Below are 21,708 nucleotides of genomic sequence, written 5' to 3' on the forward strand. Positions count from 1 at the left end.
GAAGGCTCAAATAAATAAAATAAAAAATGAAAGAAGAGAAATTACAACAGACACTGCAGAAATACAAAAGGTTATAAGGGAATACTATGAAAAGCTATATGCTAACAAACTGGATAATCTAGAAGAAATGGATAAGTTCTTAGAAACATACAACCTTCCAAAACTGAATCAAGAAGAAATAGAGAATGTGAATAGACCAGTCACCAGTAAGGAGATCAAAATAGTAATAAAAAACCTCCCAAAATGTAAAACTCCAGGACCATATGGCTTCCTGGGTGAATTCTACCAAACATTCAAAGAAGATTTAATATCTATCCTTCTCAAACTCTTTCAAAAAATTGATGTGGAGGTGAAGCTTGCTGACTCATTCTATGAAATCACCATTATCCTGAGACCAAAACCAGACCTCAACAACAAAAAAAGGGACATTATGACCCTTTAAAAACAATTCAGTGAGCATCACGGTGGAGTACATTCTCCCATTAATCTCTCTCCTTCAACATACAACAAATAGGACATTCATACTCCAACAGAGGACATACAAACACAACACAAAAAACGTCAGAGAGACACATGCAGTGATACAACAGGGGGTGGAGAGTCTGGAGACACCCTCAGAGGGGGTGGGATGGGGTAACAGAAAACTTGGCTCCCTCCCCTAAAGGCTGCAATCCAGGACCATGGGTGGCATCCAAGAGGGAAGGAACAGAAGAGGGGACGTTCATTCATGGGAACATCAAGGACCCCTGAGGGCCCTTATAGCTTAGGGAAGACCTCTAATCAGGCAAAAGCTTTTGTGGGAGATGACCTCAACAAGCCAACACCTCAGGAGACTAGACAGTGAGAGCAGAGAAAACACCAAGAGCCCACATGAGAAAGCAACCCTCCACTCAACCATCCAGCATGGTTCTACTGCCTAGGATGTTGCAGAAGGCAGAAGGCTCAGAATATATGGTGCTTGACCCCCACCCCGTGGAGATAGGCTGTAACTGTGATCAAATATCACCAGGATGTGAAAAAACAGAGCCACTCCCTATAGCAATATCAAACATTGTATTAGATCTCCAGACCAGAGAGAAAATGATACGTACCCAGAAATCAGTCCTGAGGACACAGAAATATGTAATCTAAATGACAAAGAATTCAAAATAGCTATCATCTAAAAACTCAACAAGTTAGCAGAGAATGTAGAGAAACAGTTCAATGAGTTCATGAGCTACTTCACAAAACAGATGAGAACTATAAAGAAGAATGAATCAGAAACATTGGAGATGAAAGACACAATGAAAGAAATAAAACAAAATATGGATTTCAAGAATGTGTCAGTGGATATCATAGAGGAGCATATCAGCATAATCAAAGACAGACATGTTGAAATGCTCCAGATAGAGGAGGAGAGAGAACTAAGACTAAAAAGAAATGAAGAAAATCTCCGAGAAATAGCTGACTCAACTTCAAAATGCAACATAAGAATTATATGTATTCAAGAAGCAGAAGAGAAGGAGAATGGAGCAGAAAGTTTGTTCAAAAAAATAATAGCAGAGAACTTCCCAAACCTGGGGAAGAATATGGAAACTCATGTGAAAGAGGCTATCAGATCTCCTAAATATGTCCATGTAAAAATACCTACTTCAAGGCATATAGTAGTGAACCTGGCAAAAGTGAATGACAAAGAAAAAATACTAAGGGGAGCAAAGCAGAAGAAAACAGCCCACAAAGGAACCCCTATCAGGCTTTCAGTGTATTTCTCTGCAGAAACTTTATGGGCTAGGAGAGAGTGGAATGACATATTCAAATTTTGAAGAACAAAAACTTTCAGCCAACAATACTCTATCCAGTGAAAATATCCTTCAGATATGATGGAGAAATAAAAACAGACAAACATAAGCTAAAGGAGTTTGTAGCCATGAGACCCTTCCACCGTACAAGAAATCCTGAAGAGCCTCATACCTGAAAAAGAAAAAAAAAAAAAAAAAGGAGAAAGGGGTTAAAAAGCATAGAGTAAGGAGATAAATAGGAAGATAGAATCAGAACAGGATACCAATACTCAAGTGTAGCATTAAAGACAAGGGAAGGAAAACACAAAAAGCAAAGATAATCTTGTCATTTTAACCACACACTCATAACACAAGATGGAATAAGATGTGAGAAAAACAACTTATGAGAGGAAGAGGAAAGGGACTGAATCAGTTTAGTCTAAGGAAATACGAGGCCATCAAAAAAGGGACTATGTTGTCCACAAGGTTTTTGAGTAAAAACCTCATAAACCACTAAACAAAAAAGCAGAACACAGACACAAATAATAAATAGGGAGAAAACAAAGAAACACAACATAAAAAACTACATCACTCAACTGGTAGACCAAAATACACAGGATGAGAAACAAAGGAAATGCAGGAGAACCAGAAAACAAGTGATAAAATGGCAGCATTAAGCCTTCATATGTCGATAATTATTGTAAAAGTAAAAGGATTCAATTCTCCAATAAAAAGACACAGAGTGGCAAGATGGTTTAAAAAACAAGACCCAACAATAAACTGCCTCCAGGAAACACACCTCAGCTCCAATCGACAAACGCAGGTTCAGACTGAAGGGATGGAAGATGATACTCAAAGCTAATGGAAAACAAAAGAAAGCAGATGTTGCCATACTTCAAAGACAAAGTAGACATCAAGTTAAGACAAGTAAAGAGAGACAAAGAAAGGCAGTATGTAATGATCAAGGAACATTCCATCAAGAAGAAATGACACTTTTGAATATCTATGCACCCAACACAGGAGCACCAAAGTACATAAAGCAACTATTAACAAACATAAAAGAAGATACTCATAACACAATATTAGTAGGGGACCTCAACACTCCACTAAGGTCAATGGATAGATCATCCAGACAGAAAGTCAACAAGGAAACAGTGGAAATAAATGAAAATCTAGACCAGTTGGGCTTTATAGACATATATAGAACACTCCATCCAAAAACAGCAGAATACCCATTCTTCTCAAGTGCACACGGAACATTCTCAAGGATAGACCATATGTTGGGAAACAAGGTAAGCATCGATAAATTTAAGAAGACTGAAATAATAACAAGCATTTTTTTCTGATCACAATGCTATAAAGCTAGAAATTAACTATAAGAAAAAAGCTGAGAAACAAACAAAGATGTGGAGACTAAACAATATGCTATTGAGCAAGCAATGGATCATTGAAGAAATTAAAGGAGAAATAAAAATATATCTTGAGACAAATGAAAATGAAAACATATCATACCAACTCATATGAGATTCAGCAAAAGCTGTATTAAGAGGGAAATTCATCGCAATACACAGTCACCTTAGCAAACAAGAAAAATCCCAAATAACCAATCTCAAACTACAACTAATTGAATTAGAAAAAGAAGAGCAAAAAAACCCAAAGTCAGCAGAAGGAGAGAAATAATAAAAATCAGAGCAGAAATAAACGCTACTAAAAAAAAAAAAAGGCAGTAGAAAGGATCAATGAAACAAAGAGCTGGTTCTTTGAGAAGATAAATAAAATTGAAACATCCCTAAACACACTTACAAAGAAAAAGAGAGAGAAAGCTCAGATAAATAAAATTAGAAATAAAAGAGGAGAAATAACAACAGATACCACAGAAATACAGTGGATTATACGAGAATACTATGAAAAACTATGTGCCAACAAAATGGACAATGTAGAGGAAATGGATAAATTCTTACACTCTTACAATCTTCCAAAGCTGAAACAAGAAGAAGTAGAGAATCTGAATAGACCAATCACAAGTAAAGAGAAGGAAACAGTAGTCAGCATCCCAAAGAATAAAAGCCCAGGCCCAGATGGCTTCCCTGGGGAATTCTACCAAACTTTCAGGGAGGATTTAATACCTATCTTTCTCAAGTTATTCCAAAAATTAGGGAAGCTAGAATGCTTCCTTACACAGTCTACAAGGCCAATATCACTCTGATACCAAAGCCTGACAAGGACAACACAAAAAAGGAAAACTACAGGCCAATGTCGCTGATGAACATAGATGCAAAAATTCTCAACAAAATGTTGGCACCCCGAATACAGTAATCCATCAAAAAGATCATACATCATGATCAAGTGGGATTTGTCCCAGGGACACAGGGAAGGTTCAACATCCACCAATCAATCAACATGATACACCACATTAACAAAATGAGGAATAGAAACCGCATGATCATCTCAATAGATGCGGAGAAAGCATTTGACAAGATCCAACAGCCATTTATGATAAAAACTCTGAACAAAATGGGGCTAGAAGGAAATTACCTCAACATAATAAAGGCCATATATGACAAACCCACAGCCAACATCATACTAAAGGGGAAAAACTGAACGCCATCCCTCTGAGAACAGGAACAAGATAAGGATGCCCCCTCTCACCACTCTTATTTAACATAGTACTGGAGATTTTGGCCAGAGCAATTAGGCAAGAGAAAGGAATAAAAGGAATCCAAATAGAGAGTGAAGAAGTGAAATTCTCACTCTTTGCAGATGACATGATCTTATATCTAGAAAACCCTAAAGAATCCATTGGTAAATTATTAGAAATAATTAACAACTACAGTAAAGTGGCAGGGTACAAAATCAAATTACAAAAATATGTTGCATTTCTGTACTCTGATAACGAACTTACACAAAGAGAATTCAGGAATACAATTCCATTTACAATTGCAACAAAAAGAATAAACTACCTAGGAATAAATTTACAAAGGAAGTGAAGGACTTATACAATGAAAACTATAGCACATTATTGAAATAGATAATGACATAAAGAGATGAAAAGAGATTCCATGCACACGGATTGGAAGAATAAACATAGTTAAAATGTCCATACCAACCAAAGCAATCTACAGATTCAATGCAATCCCTATCAGAATCCCAATGACATTCTTCATGGCAATAGAGCAAAGAATCCTAAAATTCATACAGGGCAACCAAAGACCCCGAATTGCTAAGGCAATTTTCCTGAGAAAAAAGAACAAAGCTGGAAGCATCACAATCCATGACTTCAAAACATACTACAAAGCTATAGTGATCAAAAAGGCATGGTACTGGTACAAAAACAGGCACACAGATCAATGGAACAGAATGGTGAAAGCCCAGAAATAAAACCACAAATCTATGGACAGCTAATCTTTGACAAAGGTGCCAAGAACTTATAATGAAGAAAACACGGTCTCTTCAAAATGGATCAAAGACTTGAAGATAAGTCCTCAAACCACAAAACTCCTGGAAGGTAATATAGGTAGTACCCTCTTTGGCATCAAACTTAAAAGGATCTTTTTGAATACCATGTCTTCTCAGACAAGGGAAACCCAAGAAAAAACAAACAAGTGGGAGTTCATCAGACTTAAGAGCTTATGCAAGGCAAAAGAAACAAAACCCAAAAAGACAACCCACCAATTGGCAGAAAAATATTTTCAAATCATATATCTGATAAGGGATTAATCTCCATAATATATAAGGAGCTCACATAACTGAATAACAAAAAACAAACAGCCTGATCAAAAAATGGGCAGTGGATATGAATAGACATTTTCCAAAGAAGATATACAGATGGCCAGTAAACATATGAAAAGATGTTCAACATCATTAATCATCAGGGAAATGCAAATCAAAACTATGCTGTGCTACAACTTTACACATGTTAAAGTGACTGTAATCACTAAGACTAAAAATAACAATTTTTGGAGAGGGTGAGGAGAAGGGAACCCTCATACTCTGCTGGTGGGAATGCAAACTGGTGCAGCCACTATGGAAAACAGTATGGAGGTTCCTCAAAAAACTAAAAAAAGAACTACCATACGACCCAGCCATCCCACTACTGGGTACCTACACAAAAAACTTGAAATCAACAATCCAAAGTAACATATGCACCCCTATGTTCACTGCAGCACTATTCACAATAGCCAAGACAGGGAAACAATCCAAGTGCCCAGCAACTGATGATTGGATAAAAAAGATGTGGTATATATATACCATGAAATACTACTCAGCCATAAAAATGGACAAAATCATCCCATTTGCAACAACATGGATGGATCTGGAGGGACTTATGCTAAGCAAAATAAGCCAGACTGAGAAAGACAAACATCAGATGATTTCACTCATACATGGAATATAAACAAACACATGAACAAAGAAAACACTTCAGTGGTTACCAGGGGAAGGGGAGTGGGGGTGGGCACAGGGGGTAAAGGGGAGCACTCATGTGGAGACGGATAAGAAATAATGTACAGCTGAAATTTCACAATGTTGTAAACTATCGTGAGCTCAAATAAAAACGAAAAGATAACAAAATTAAAAAAAAGGTAGGAATTTACAGGCCAGTATCACTGATGAACATCGATGCAAAAATCCTCAACAAAATACTAGCAAATGGAAGACAACAATACATGAAACACATCATACACCATGATCATGATCAAGTGGGATTTATTCCAGGGATGCAGTGGTGATTCAACAAACCAAAGACAGTCTGCAAATCAATCAATGAGATTCACCACATTAACAAAATGAAGAATAAAAATCACACGATCATCTCAATAGATGCAGAGAAAGCATTTGACAAGGTAGAGCATCCATTTATGATAACTCTAAATAAAATGGATGTAGAAGGAAAATACCTCAACGTAATAAAGGCCATATATGACAAACCCACAGCTATTATCATTCTCAACGGAGAAAAACCGAAGCTATTCCTCTAAGAACAGGAACCAGACAAGGATGCCCAATGTCACCACTCTTATTTAACATAGTGTTTGAAGTCCTAGCCAGAGCAATCAGGCAAGTAAAAGAAATAAAATGGATCCAAATTAGAAAAGAAGAAATGAAACCATCACTATAGACAGACGACATCATGTTACATATAGAAAACCCTAAAGAATCCACCAAAAAACTTTTAGAAATACAGTCAAGTTGTAGGATACAAAATCAACATACAAAAATCAGTTGCATTCCTATACACTAACTACAAAGTAGCAGAAAGAGAAATTAAGATATAATCCCATTTACAATTGCAACAAAAAGAATAAAATACCTAGTAGTAAACTTAACCAAAGAGGTAAAAAATCTGTACACCGAAAACTATAAAACATTGTTGAAAGAAATTGAAGAAGACACAAAGAGATGGAAAGATATTCTGTGCTCTTGGATTGGAAGAACTAACATAGCTAAAATGTCCATACTTCCTAAAGCAATCTATAGATTCAATGCAATCCCCATTGAAGTTCCAACAACATTTTTCACAGAAATAGAACAAAGAATCCTAAAATTTATATGGAACAACAATAGACCTCAAATAGGCAAAGGAATCCTGGGAAAAAAGAACACAGCTGGAGGTAACACACTCCCTGATTTCAAAATGTATTACAAAGCTATAGCAACCAAAACAGCATAGTACTGGCACAGAAAGGGACACACAGATCAATGGAACAAAATTGAGAGTCCAGAAATAAACCCACACATCTGGACAGCTAATTTTCAACAAGGGAGCCAAGAACATACAATGGAGAAAGGACAGTCTCTTCAATAAATGGTGTCCGGAAAACTGGACAGCCACGTGCAAAAGAATGAAAGTAGACCATTATCTTACACCATGCACAAAACTCAACTCAAAGTGGATTAAAGACTTGAATGTAAGATCTAAAACCATTAAACTTCTAGAAGAAAACATAAGCAGTACACTCTTCAACATCAGTCTTGGCAGCATTTTTTCAAATATCATATCTGACCGGGCAAGGGAAACAATAGAAAAAATAAACAAATGGGAGTACATCAAACTAAAAAGTTTCTGCACAGCAAAGGAAATCATCACCAAGAAGAAAATACAACCTAACAATTGGGAGAAGATATTTGCAAACCATATATCAGATAAAGGGTTAATATCCAAAATATACAAAGAACTAATACAGCTCAACAACAAAAAAACTAACAACCCAGTTAAAAAATGGGCAAAAGATCTGAAGAGACATTTCTCCAAAGAAGATATACAAATGGCCAACAGGCACATGAAAAGATGTTCAACATCATTAACTATCATGAAATGTAAATCAAAACTACAACGAGGATCACCTCACTCGGGTCAGAATGGCTATAATTAACAAGACAGGAAGCAAGTGTTGGAGAGGATGTGGAGAGAAGGGAATCCTCAAACACTGCTGGTGGGAGTGCAAACTGGTGCAGCCACTATGGAAAACAATATGGAGATTCCTCAGAAAATTAAGAATAGATCTACCATATGACCCAGCTATCCCACTGCTGGGTATTTATCCAAAGAACTTGAAAACACAAATGTGTAAAGATATATGCACCCCTATGTTCATTGCAGCATTATTCACAATAGCCAAGACTGGGAAGCAACCCAGGTGCCCATCAAGGGACGAACGGATAAAGAAAATGTGGTATTTATACACAATGCAATACTACTCAGCCATAAGAAAGGATGAAATCCAGCCATTTGTGACAACATGGATGGACCTTGTGGGTATTATATTAAGCGAAATAAGGTGGAGGGAAAAAGTTAAATACCATATGATCTCACTCATAAGTGGAAGATAAAAACGACATTGAGAGATTGGATTGGTGGTTACCAGACGGGGAAAGGGAGGGAGGAGGGCAAAATGGGTGATTAGGCACATGTATGTGGTGACGGATTGTAATTAGCCTTTGGGTGGTGACTATGATGTAATCTACGTAGGAATTGAAATATAAAGATGTAAACCTGAAATTTGTATAATGTTCTAAACGAATGTTACTGTAATAAAATAAATAAATAAATAAATAAACAACTATTTTCCTTCTTCTGTGGAGAATTAGACATTGTGTGTAATGGCTTTGGTCTAGTCTATTAAATGGTTTTCAACTCTCCACCCCTCAGCAAGAATCACTGTTTCTATGCAGTTTGAGAAAAACCCTGTTGGTGTAAGGTTATATTGACACCCATTCCCTCAATTATATAATGTGCAGACACCAATCTTAGTTTTACAGAAAAGTTATTTCATTCTACATAGTGAGAATGGTAAATCAGGTGTCCTTACAGCTATCAAATAGTCAACTAGCTTAATTTGAGCAATGGAACATTATTTAATTTGCAAAAATTTTTCATTTCCTGGCATCTTTTTAGTTAACAAAAAATTTTGTATAGTAATAAATAATTCACAATTGATTTACATGAGGTTTTCATAGTGTTGAGTTTTCATAAGTATACATTTAAAAACACTTGGCATTTTGTGCTGATTCCTTCAATCGCGATTCAAAACACCTGCTTTGTGCCAGATGGTCTCTTAAGTGATAGAAACCTCGCAGTGAAAAACAAACCTCATGTTTTCTGCCCTTGTGGGGCTTCAAGAAGGGTGAATAAGAAGGACATTGAATGTATGATCACGACAAATAACAATTCAATTAAATTTTCTGTAAAGAAAAGCTACACAGTATTATAAGAATAAGTAACAGGGCGACCAACTTGGAAGTGACATTTAAGCTCAGGTCATGATGACTAGCAGTTATCCAAGACAATGAGAAGCAAGAATGTTCCTGCAAAAGGAATAGCATGTGCAAAGGGCCTGGGGCAAGAAAGAACATGACTTGATTGATAAATTGAAAAGAAGACTACGTTATTAAAATTTATTAAGTGACAGGAGAAGTGGTATGAAGTGAAGTAAGATTGTACCTTCTAAAGCTAAATGTCTTGCTCCCAAGATCATCTTCCACAGCTGATCTTTTACTGTCCTCTGATATGTCAACCTCTGAGGAATTATTAACCAATATGCTTATATATAAAGTTTATCTGCCCAGCACACCTTCTATAATTTACCCAAGCTGCTCAATCATTCTCTCCACCATCGTCTGACCCCACAAGCCTTCCATCTGCCAGGGAGCAAAATCCTCCACAAAATCCAGGCCTGACCCGGGCAGAACACAGATGAAGCCTCTGATGCCACGTCCCTCTCTCCAGACCGCCTCCTGCCTTTATTATTCTCTCAATCTTCTATCTCACAAAATTATTCAGCTCTATGTGGCTCACTCCCTCCTTATGTGCAGAAAAACGATCATCTACAGAAAAGTCCATAACAGGAAAGATAATCGACACCCTTAGAAATAACTGATTCCTGGACGCCAGGAGTCAATCTAGAAGTCTCCGCATCCAGAGATTTGCATGTCACTGAGAAAGTGAAGCCACTAGGTAACGTAATCTTATGCCTCAAAACTCTCCTCCCACCAAACCCTCCGGATTCTGCAACACGCGTTCTTCCGCAACACCGCAGGCGGCCTCGCCCTCCGGGCCTCCTGTCTCCAGACTCCGTGTTCACTCCGCAGGAGCGAACCTCGTCAGAAATCTGTTCTCATCTCTGTTCCCTCCCTCTGCCCTTTCCTTCCAGACCGCTGTGTCTGATTTCACCCCAGCTCTTCTAAATCCTTCCATTCCCAGGTTAACAAACTGCCCACGTCTCACCCTCCTCTCCCAACCCTCTATCTAGAGCCTTAAGTGAGACGCCGCTCTCTGCTGAGGACGAAACTGCTCCTCCCGGAGAAGCTTTGCGCGGGAGCACAGCTTGCGCGCCCTCCAGACGCCTGTCCCGCCAGGGCGAGAGGACGTCCACAACCTCCTCTGTTTGCGCTCGGATGGAGACACCCATACTCCCCCGCCTTCTTACATGGAAACCTTTTGCCACCTTTCAGCTAGCAGTCTCTAAGTTCCCCCTCAGGTTTCAGCCGCTTTGCACTTTGCTCCCAAATTTCCTCACCCCAAATCCTGCAAGCCTCATGGATTATTTACCCTCCAGGAGATTGATGGATTTGATATTCTGGCCTCTAACTTTTCTACTTACTCACGTCTACTGGCTTTCACCACTTCCCCTTATATGTTTATCCCTTTCGTGAGTCACTTCTTTCTTCATTCAGCTTGGATCCCGTGGTCTATAACTTCAACTATTCTTTTCTCTATGTCCACAACTTCCTTCACACACTGTCTTTCTGTCAAACCTGACTGGAAAATCCCCACCCTTGATAAATTCAGCCTCACTCAGCTTGCTGGATGCAGACGGAGGAAGGCTTTACGACTGTTTTGATCAGGCCATCATAGCTTCATGGTATCCAAACTCAGCAACACCGGGCTATTCTGTACTTTCTCTTATCTGCTTACATCCTCATTTTCCAGTGTGATTATTCCACCTTCCCCTGTTTTCTCAAACCCCTGACTCCATCGACTTCTTTATTTCAGCATATAACTTAGCTTTCTGCTTCAAAATAAAGTTAGAACTATCAGAAAAGAGCTGGCAAATCTACAACCTTACCTGTGCCTGTGCTTGCCATTTCTTCCTTTGTTGCGGGCCGGTGGAGTCTCCAGGGCTCATTCTCTCTTCCCCTTCTCCGTGTTCCAAGATCTTGCTCCATCAACTATTCTTTCTCCTGCATCTTCAAACTTCACTGTTCACATCATCAAACCTCACAACAGCTTCCTTCTGTTTCCCGCTAGCCCCGACTCTAACTCTCCCTTCCCCTTACAGCAAAAAGTATTGAATACTCTGTGTTTGCTCACTGTCTTCAATTCTTGACATATTATTTATTCCCTAGGCACATGTTTTCAAGTTCATTTGAAGATATAGCTTCATCTGCTGATTTTCATATATTACCTCTTTGAAAAGTATGGTCCTTGGCATGATCTTGTCTATCTGTAGACTTGCTGTAAGCAATATACACATTTCTATAGATCCAGTAAATATTTTTGAATGAATGTCTTTAAAATATTCAAGTTTGAGATGATTGAAAAAATTCCTAGACAGACTGGTTGACAACATAACATTTTAGTCGTTGAGTTGGTATTTATTCAAGAGTTCAAATATTGAAATATAACATTAATTTTAATCCTTACTTTGATGGCACAGTTTTAAAAAACAGCATAATAGTTTCCTTAAATATTCAAAATATGCCACCCTAAATAAAGTGATAAAGTTAATATCTGCATTTAACAGTAAATTATTGTTGATGAGAACAACTTGGCTGTAACTTTTAAAAATAGTATTGTACGGTTAATCCTAGCCATATGGTTGGAGACTTTGATATTTTTATCAACAAGCAAGTGAAAATTTTTAAGACGCAAAGGTATTTTTTCTATTTTCTCACATTTTTGGCCTGAATTATAAAATGCAAAATTCCAGTAACTTTGGATTATCCCACACAGCTCAAGAATGAAAGGAACAAACTTGGCATATAAGCTAGGCATTAGATCTTCTTTCTCAAAATGTTGTCTAGGGAAACCTCACTCATCCAGGATAATTTAAAAAATATAGATGCCTGGATGCCAATCTGGACTAATATAACAGAAATATCTGGAGTTGGGGCCCAAGACTCTACATTTTATAAACTCCGAAGGTATTCTTATGCATCTTGAATTGAAAACCACTATAATAAATAAATCATTATCTAGTGGAACAACTGTGCTGTTTGCAACATTCTGGAACACGCACTATTCAAGTCCTCAATTGCTTTATAACGTTCTTTCCATGTTGTAAGGAGAAAATGCATATGTTTATAAGTAAAAGCAGATTTCTACAGCTTAAGGAATGGTAACAGGTTTCTATACAAGATGGAACATTATGGGAAAATCCTGGCATCAAAAGTGGCTTGGGGCTGGCCCTGTGACCAAGTAGTTAAGTTCATGGGCTGAGGTTCACGGGTTTGGATCCCAAGCGCAGACCTATACACTGCTCATCAAGCCGTGCTGCAGTGGCATCTCACATAGAACTAGAATGACCTACAATGAGGATATGCAGCTATGTACTGGGGTTGTGGGGAGAACAAAAAAAAAGAAGTAAGATTGGCAACAGATGTTAGCTCAGGGCCGATCTTCCTCACCAAAAAAGCATAAAAAAGAAAAAGTGGCTTAATTCTGAGTGCTTAGAGTTTGTTTCAATGTTATAGAACAGTGCTTTCCAAATCAGCTGTGGAACTCAACTCTTCTAATATCATTGGTCTTTCTTTTAAAAATTTTTAAAAATTATTTCCATTCAGTAAGAGAGAAAAATAGGATCTTTAATTAAAAGAAGAAAATACAGATTAGATGATTTTGAAGTTCTTGTAGAGTTTAAAAATCTCATTTACAATATCATCTTACTTCTACAAGAAGATGCCCTTTCTCTACTTATGATATAAAGTCCTAATGCAATATAATTGAGTATTTAGCAGTGAATATCAGTATAATATTCCTAGGGGCAAATACTTCAGGAATGAGAACACAGAACACAGAATTGTTTCAGGTAACTTTGCTTGGAAGGAATAATACTTTCTAATAGTGCAATTAGAGAAAATGCCTAGAGAAAATTAATCAGTTTCTCAAGATTCACATAAAAATTAGTACTTTTTAAAAATAATAAATCCCAAAAAGTTATCTTAATGCCTAATGACTATTACCCCCAATATTAAAATTTAATGTAAATGCATAAATATTGAGCAGTTTGAGAGTTTGAATTTTATCCCTAATGGATAAAAAGTGGCTAACATCTGGAAGCAGTCAGATCTGAAACGAGTCCAGGCTGTTGTGAGCGCTGAGATCCGCTTCCAACTGCAGTAGCTGGGGTTGCTTTGGAGTAACCAGAGGGATTGGCTATTATTCAAACTAATGACACTTTTAAAGGGTAAAGACCCAGAAAACCTAGTAATGCTGACTCATAAGCAGGCATCGGCTCCAGACCACTAAGGGAATTAGGCATGCAGCTCCCGTTAACATTAACAGGAGAGAGAAGTTCTATATCTCATTTCCCTCTCAGCAGGCTGGAAAAACCCCCCATAATTTGGAGGATTTGCAGCTTTAAGGAAGCTACCTTGTGATCAAGAATTGCGTATGACTAAATGAAAATGATGGAAAAACTGCCTTCTCCTTAATTTTAAATGACCTTGTGTTTCACAGAGCATCTCAGACTCAAATGAAAATAACAGTTGTGCTGCAGAGAGGCCTTGAGTCTCACACGTGAGAGTTACAGCCGCAGCGCCCTGAGCTGCTAAAAATGGGGTGTTCAGCTTCTTGAAATGCCACTTTGAAAATCTGTTTTGTCTGAATTGTACAATTTTGTCAGTAAAACAACTCAATCTGGGTTTACTGTGTGGCGTGAAATATAATGGTTAAAAGAAGAATTGCAATGCTGCTCCTTGAAAGGGAAAAGCCACATGTATACAAAGGTTCTAATGATTCTCTGCCAGTGTCACTATTTTAATTGGCGTCTGTGGGCTCACTCTTGTGGAGCGGCATCGTGGTAGAGGAGAGCTTTTTCTTCCTTCTTCGTATAGATGTCAATCATCACAGACGCACAGGAGTCGGTGAAAACTGCTGCTGTGGCAAAAGTTAATATTACCGTACACAATGACATAACCCAAAACCAAACAAACGAAAATGCCACTGGAAAAAAATTTAAGATACCGGTTCCCTTAACTCCCTTGTTTAGAAATAAATAAACAAATAAACAGAAGACAACTCACTAGTTTGAAGAAGAGTATTTGGAAATTGGAGTTTCGTGCCAACTACTTAAGGTTGCGGGACAAAAATGGCATAACTTCATTTGTAACTTCACTAAAATGCTTTTCTGACCTCAAAAGAAGTTTCGACATTAAAATACTGAAATACAAAAAAGGGATGATTCAAGAGGGAAATGATTGGAACAGGTTTTGCCGCATCCAGGAGCCTTTTCTCACTCATGTTCCGGGGTTTCTTGTGCCTGCCTTTGTCACTCCTTCCTCACCCCTGCAACTCTGCATGCAGCCCTCCCCTGGTCTTGCTGCTGTTTCTCCCTGGAGAAGTGATGCGTAGCCTTAGAAATGGAGTCAGCAGTGATGTGGTTGCTTGTTCCTGGGAGCAGATCAGGGACATCACACATGCCCATTTCACTCCTCCCACAGTCTAATCTGGTAATTTCTCTAATATGATGCTTTTGGATTATAATTATGAGAACTTCCCAAGTAGTTGTCACCATCTTCATTTTCTTTCTGCCTTAATATTATGATCTGCTGGAACAAAATAGACACTTTTTAAAACAGTATTTCGATCAAGACCCTGCCTTTCTCAGAAAGCTTCTATTGCAGGCCCTTTGCTAACACCACAACATGTACTAATTCTCCCGGCTCTCGTGTCAGCCATAGGGGGACCCTCTCTAGCCTTTCTAAGTAGATTTTCCACTATCATCCGCACACAGCAGTGCCTCAGACAAAGCAGACTTTTCCTGCAAAAGCACTCATGGTTTTCCTCATCCTGAGCTTTGACCTCTGCTCTCCCTTCTGCCTGCATTGTCCAAAGACGGCGTGTCCTGTCCTTGAGCCTGACGTGACCTAGCTCCAATCTTCAAGCACTCAATTGTTACTTTCACACAGAGGCATATTTTCTTGCAGTGTGAGTGTTAGCTAACTGCATTATTCTTTCTGTTACACTCTAGGTTTCTGCAAGGCAGTGGTACATGCTAAGGAAGTACCAATATCTTCTGCAGTTTCTAGCACTAAGCCTGGTGAATTGTAGACACTCAAGGACATGTTGCAATGTGAGTATATGAGGGGATAGATGTGTTAACCAACTTGTTTGTGGGAATCCTTTCACAAAGTAAACAGATATCAAATCCTCACGCTGTACACTTTAAACATATTACACCTTTGTCAGTTATATCTCAATAAAGCTGGAAAAAAGATGTATTTTTAAATGTACTTTTTCATTTTTAAATAAATTTAAACTTTTAAAAGACATTTATTAGAAAGTTTTATGTAAAAGCCTAAATGGCCCATTTGGAGACCCATCGCTGACCTCTCAGTGCCTGGAAGAGATCCCGGCCAGGGCTCAGGGTGTGCACAGGTGTTAAAGGGGTGAGTGGATGACACTGGGTGACACCCACTGAGTCCCTGTTATCCCTGTTCTTATCTCGAAATTTGTACCTCTTATTTCTAAACGTATAATTATGGTCAGTCTGATTGAAAATCTAAGCATATAGGAGAACCTTTGTGCAGATAGATAAAAATTTGAATAATATGGGAAAACAAGTGATAAGAAAGTTCAAATGAAAAAATGTTTTCATTACGATATGAACCATTTGTTAGTATTACTGATAAAATTGATGATGATTTTGATAATTATTTTATTACTATTCCTAAATTTGATTTTTCATTGAAAATTTTATCAGAGTGTTCAGAAAAGAACGTTAATTTTAAGGAACGTGTGAAGAAATGCTTTTTAAAAAAAGTCTTCTTAGATGCTGTAAGAACCCAAAATTATGATATATAATTTTATATGGAATAATACTTATTTTGTGAAACATTTTCTGTAATACATCTGAAGATAGGTGTCTCCTGGGTGGGGCGAAATTCCCTACAGCATCCAGCCATGAACACCAGGTGGGGCCTTGCACTGGGACCCTGCAGATATTCTTAAGGAGACCTCACCGCTAGAAGCAGTCAGGACGGAATTTTTTGTTATCACTCCTTTCGTCCTTTGAAATGAAATGGATTTATCAAAACTCTTAGATAGAGCCGTAAAAGAACTTTATATTATTTTACTAGAGTCACAGAAAAGGAATCTAAAAATAAAATTTCCTTGCTGCTCCTGGGGTGTGAGCACTTCATGTAGCTTGTGATTGACATCACGAGAAGTCCCGGGGAGGCCGCGCGCAGGAGGGCGCCGAGGCCAGGGGGCAGCGGGCTCCGAGCCTATGCTGGACTGACTTTGATGATCTTATTTGTTGTATCAAACGGAGCAGGAAAAAGGCTCTCCAATAGGCATAAGAAGCTACTCTTGGTTTTGATTCACGCCCTTTGATTTCCCTCAGCAGCACAGATTAAAGATGGGTCTTTCTTTTCGCCTGTTGTGTCTCACTGTAGTACTCCCTGGGAGAAAGAAAGAGCCAGCTTTAAAGGATTCTTTGTCCAACACGGTCTCTTTCACTACTGAAACATCTTCCAGGATGAAGTGCCGAGGTGTTTGATGGTGGCTGATCTAGAAATCACCTTCTGTCAATCAAATGCAAACCCAGTAACTGGCAGCCACATTGTGAAAACCAGACAAAATGATAAAGAAAGGGGAAAAAACCTCCACATTAAAAATTCAGTTTTGAAATACCTGACTCCATTCATTTACATAAATATAGAAGTGCCAAATGGAAGAAATCATTAAAACAGCTCGACTGAAATTAATAGGATCAGGATTGTTACAAGAGGATGGTCTCCAGGTCCCTGGGCACACATGTCTGATAACGGTTCACAGTAGTGAAGTCACAGCCCATCCACCTATCAATTGATAATGGCAAAGCAGATGTTTCCAAATCAGCAGCCATTGCCAGCCCACAAGAGCAAACATGTTTTATACATATGTTTTACATGGCACGGTCAATCCATGTACAACCAGTGCACCTACCACTGTGTGCATGGCACCGACACCCTGAGAGTCGTGCTCCAAGGAGATAACACATTTCCCAGACCAGTGGAGGCTCTAATTTGCCCCTTATGCCTCGCAGCACTTTCCAGGAAGTGTGTTATCTTGAAGGAACATACCGTTGGCTTGTGCTTTATTGCTTAATTATAATCCCAGAAACGTCAGATCAGAATAATTGCCATCCCAATGTGCCATTACTCATTGTAGGCTTTACCTTAACCTCAGTGAGCATTTAAAAATATGTTCAAGTTTTATTGACCTTGGAGGAACAGATTCCTTTCCTCTTTCCTATAATTATATTGTGAGCAGAGACTGCATGGGAAGAGAAGCAGGGAATCAAGGAGGTGAATATTTCAACATTTTTTGGTTTGTAACATAGTCCAGTTTCTAACTGTGCCCTCATTCCAGAGAGCATTCTTCCACTCTAGCAATACGAAGCCGCGAGTACACACTGTTGGCATGGCACTTGGCAAAGGCAGACTGTGTTTGCCTTTCACTTGCAGATCACAAGACTGTGAGTCAACTTGATAGACTTTATCTATAAGATGCACTTCTATGCTTCTATACGTACCACTTATTTGTACTAACACGGGTTTGGCCCACTGTACAGTAAGGGTAAGAGCCTTCCCCACCAGCCCCAAAATGGGTACAATATCTCTTAGTGCCTTGGTTTGGCAGGATTAATACTCCATTTTGCCCAGTACAAGAGATTTGCTACTACAAGGAACCCTCTCTGCAGCCCAGCTGACCCACGCCTGCCAGAACAACTGTCAGAGCACAGCTCTGTGGCGTTCACATTCTGGCTGCCTTTTCCTGCGGGAATCAATACGTGAATCCCTCTCCTAGAATTACAGGTTCTCACTGTGGGGCTCTCTCCATCTCCTCAGAGGGCTTTCCAGCTCATCACCCTGGCTCATCTTATGGTTACACTGAGCTCAGAACCTGCTGCTCTCACCTGTTGCTTTCTGACATCCATGCCTTCCCTGTGCTCTTTCCACTTGCATACATTTCTTCTCTCCATGGCTATGAATCCACATTCTTTTCCTTTTTCAGTTCTAAATCTGGTTTTACCTATTCCTATGATTCCTGTCTGACTCAGGCTCCACCTCCACTCTGTCAGACACTGTAGGGGATGCTCATGTGAGAAAATGAGCTCAAGTACTCTAACATTGACCATGTAGTAGGAGAAGCGCTGTGACAGAGGCAACCCAGGGACAATGGGTGCCCAGATGAGGGTTACCTAACTCAAGTCTGTGTGGTCAAGGAAGGCTTCCTGAAGGTGGTGGCCTTTGAGCAACCATTGAAGGAAGAGTATGAGCTTGGTCAGGAGGAGAAAGGGTAAGGGCTTTCCAGGTGGAGGGGACAGTGCCCTGTTGGACCCAGATTCTCTCCATATCCAGTGCCATTGGGGTTGCTTGGGAACCTTCTGTCTCTTACCAGGACTCCTTCAGCAGTCTCCCTGTGCCTGCCACGGTTGCCACATAACCACTGGAGAGCTTCTCACAGAACTTAAACCTGACCACTCTCTGCTCTGGCCTCATGGATTTTTCAGTCTTCCGTTGTCCTACTGGACACATTCACACCTCAACGGCTTGCGTGTTATTGCATCTGAAGGGCATGCCATTGCCAGCATTTCTCATCAAGTTGACTCTATGCAGTTGCTTTCTTGTACTTCACAAAGCAGAATTCTCCTCTGTGATCTTATGCAGGTTGTATATCCTTTTGTCATAACTATTGCTACTTTTTGTAGCCCAAATGGGAATATTTCCTTCAAGCACCTCCAGTGTATATTAGGTTATCCCTTCATGTGTTGTCTGGCTCACAAAACACTAACAGACACATTTTCAAACTCTACTAAGAAAAGTCAAATAAATGATTTTTATTTTACTTATTTTATTTTACATTCATTGTAGCATAATAGCTGAGTAGATATTTAGGTGCCATTTAAACTCTTTATGAGTTTAGGAGGAAAAATTACCTGACTTGTATTGGAGGCCACTACATTCCGGGAACTGTGTTAACACATGACCATGGTATCTCCAGTTTTCTCCCTCTGCCTCTGTCTCTCTCTCTCTCTCTCACACACACACACACACACATGCACACACCATCACCACCACCAAAACCAGCCACAGTAAAGACGAAGGCTAAGAGGGCATTAGTCTACAGGTGGAGAGATTAAGAAGCTCAACTGAAGATGCACAGCTCATAAGAGGTAACACCACTCGACAGGTCCCCCAGGTCTTTGCCCTTGCCTTACAGCACACAACATATTGAAAGTCAATTTTTATTAGTGCTGTATTTTGTTAGGTTTGGGATTCTTATTATGTCTTACTTTCCTTATGTTTAAAAGTATCCTTTCTTCCTTACATAGACAGTGCTTCTTCCATGCCATCCATAATGTGAAAAGGAGAAGTAAGACTGTCCTTTGGATTCTTCAGCTGTGTCATGAAACCATCATCTTGTGATTAAGAAGCAGCTTTATTTCTTGTAAAATTTCAAGATACTTGAGGTTTCCTGTTTCAAATATAATACAGGGTAGATTTTAACCCGCCTAATTTAACTTTGTATGGCAATTTTGGCCCCAACTCTGATAATTATTCTGTTAGTTAGGGATTCACTAACTAATAAATAAACTCTAAATTTCAAAAGCTTAAAGGAATGGAAATTTATTTGTTGCAAACATAGCGGTCCACGTGGATGTACCTGTTGCTGGGGAGTGGTGAGTCTCTGTGCCGTAGAATCATTTAGGTTGATGGATGCCCTGGGCATCTGGGTCTGTCCAGCAGAGGAGAAGAACAGTATGTAGAGACACAACTCACTTCTTAAAAATCCCAGCTTAGGGGCTGGCCCCGTGGCCGAGTGGTTGGGTTCGCTCGCTCTGCTGCAGGCGGTCCAGTGTTTCGTTGGTTCGAATCCTGGGCGCGGACATGGCACTGCTCATCAGACCACGCTGAGGCAGCGTCCCACATGCCACAACTAGAGGGACCTACAACGAAGAGTATACAACTGTGTACTGGGGGGCTTTGGGGAGAAAAAGGAAAAAAAAATAAAATAATAAAATCTTTAAAAAAAAAATCCCAGCTTAAAATTGCAAACACACTTTTACTCGTCATCTTTTGACGAGAACTAGTCATGTGTCATGTAGCCATATCTTGACATAAGAGGAGGCTGCAGTCTCCAAGTTCTGTGCATTCTGAAGCTTAAACAATGCTAAAGCTCCTTTTTAAAGTAAAAACAATTAAAAGTCACTGATACAAAATGAGACATAAATCTTTGGAAGAGACCTTTGGCAATAGGGGATCTTAAAGTTGAAGGCTCTCTCATGTCTCAGCAAGTTGGCTTCTGTCGGTTGGAAATGCAGCCCCTGGCTTGGCAGCTCTCTGCTGGTGACAGCCCCCTCTCTGACAGGAGAGGACAGCTACCTGGCGGACAGCTCTCTCTCTGCCACATAAACCAATGGCAGCACCCTGGGAAGGGAAGACAGAAAGTCAAATGATACCTATTATTATCTATCTGTTATTTATTAAATGATCTAATAATGTAATCGTTTTTAAACAAGTATTATCAAGATACTACAACTTCCTAAAGCTGACTGAGCTCAGGTGGATCCAGTGTGTCATATATGAAATAAAATATCTAAACAGCAGTTTCATTCGTTTGTTTGTTTGACTTTAATATCACTTTGAGAGGCCACAGCTTTCTCTGAGCTATTTATATATTTATTTATTTTTAAAATTTTTTTGCTGAGGAAGATTAGCCCTGAACTAACATCCCTGGCCAATCTTCCTCTTTTTTGCTTGAGGAAGATTGGCCCTGAATTAACATCCATGCCAATCTTCGTCTATTTTGTATGTGGGTTGCTGCCACAGCATGGCTGATGAGTGGTGTAGGTCTTCCCCTGGGTTCTGAACCTTCATACCCACAAACCCGGGCTGCATAAGTGGAGCACACCAAATTTAACCACTAGGCCACAAGGCCAGCCCCTAAGCTATATTTTTTAAAAGACATTAAATGCTAAATTTTGGTCTTAGCTCTTATGTCCATGGAACTGTACTCTATTATTATTTAAATAAATTTTTAGTAAATACTACATACTAAAGAGTTATTTTAATGTATTTTCATTTATAGTTTCTTAAGGAGTAAGTGTGTGACTTAATGGGATCTTTACATAAGTAATTTTACTGCAGTGACACAGGTATTTGGGCTCTTGACTTGAGTAAGTCATCTTGGATTGAGGAATCACAACCCTGCTTCCTGCTCTGGCTCTGCTATTTCCTGGCTGAG

The sequence above is a fragment of the Equus przewalskii genome, chromosome 27, assembly GCF_037783145.1.
Source record: "Equus przewalskii isolate Varuska chromosome 27, EquPr2, whole genome shotgun sequence".
Taxonomy (NCBI): domain Eukaryota; kingdom Metazoa; phylum Chordata; class Mammalia; order Perissodactyla; family Equidae; genus Equus; species Equus przewalskii.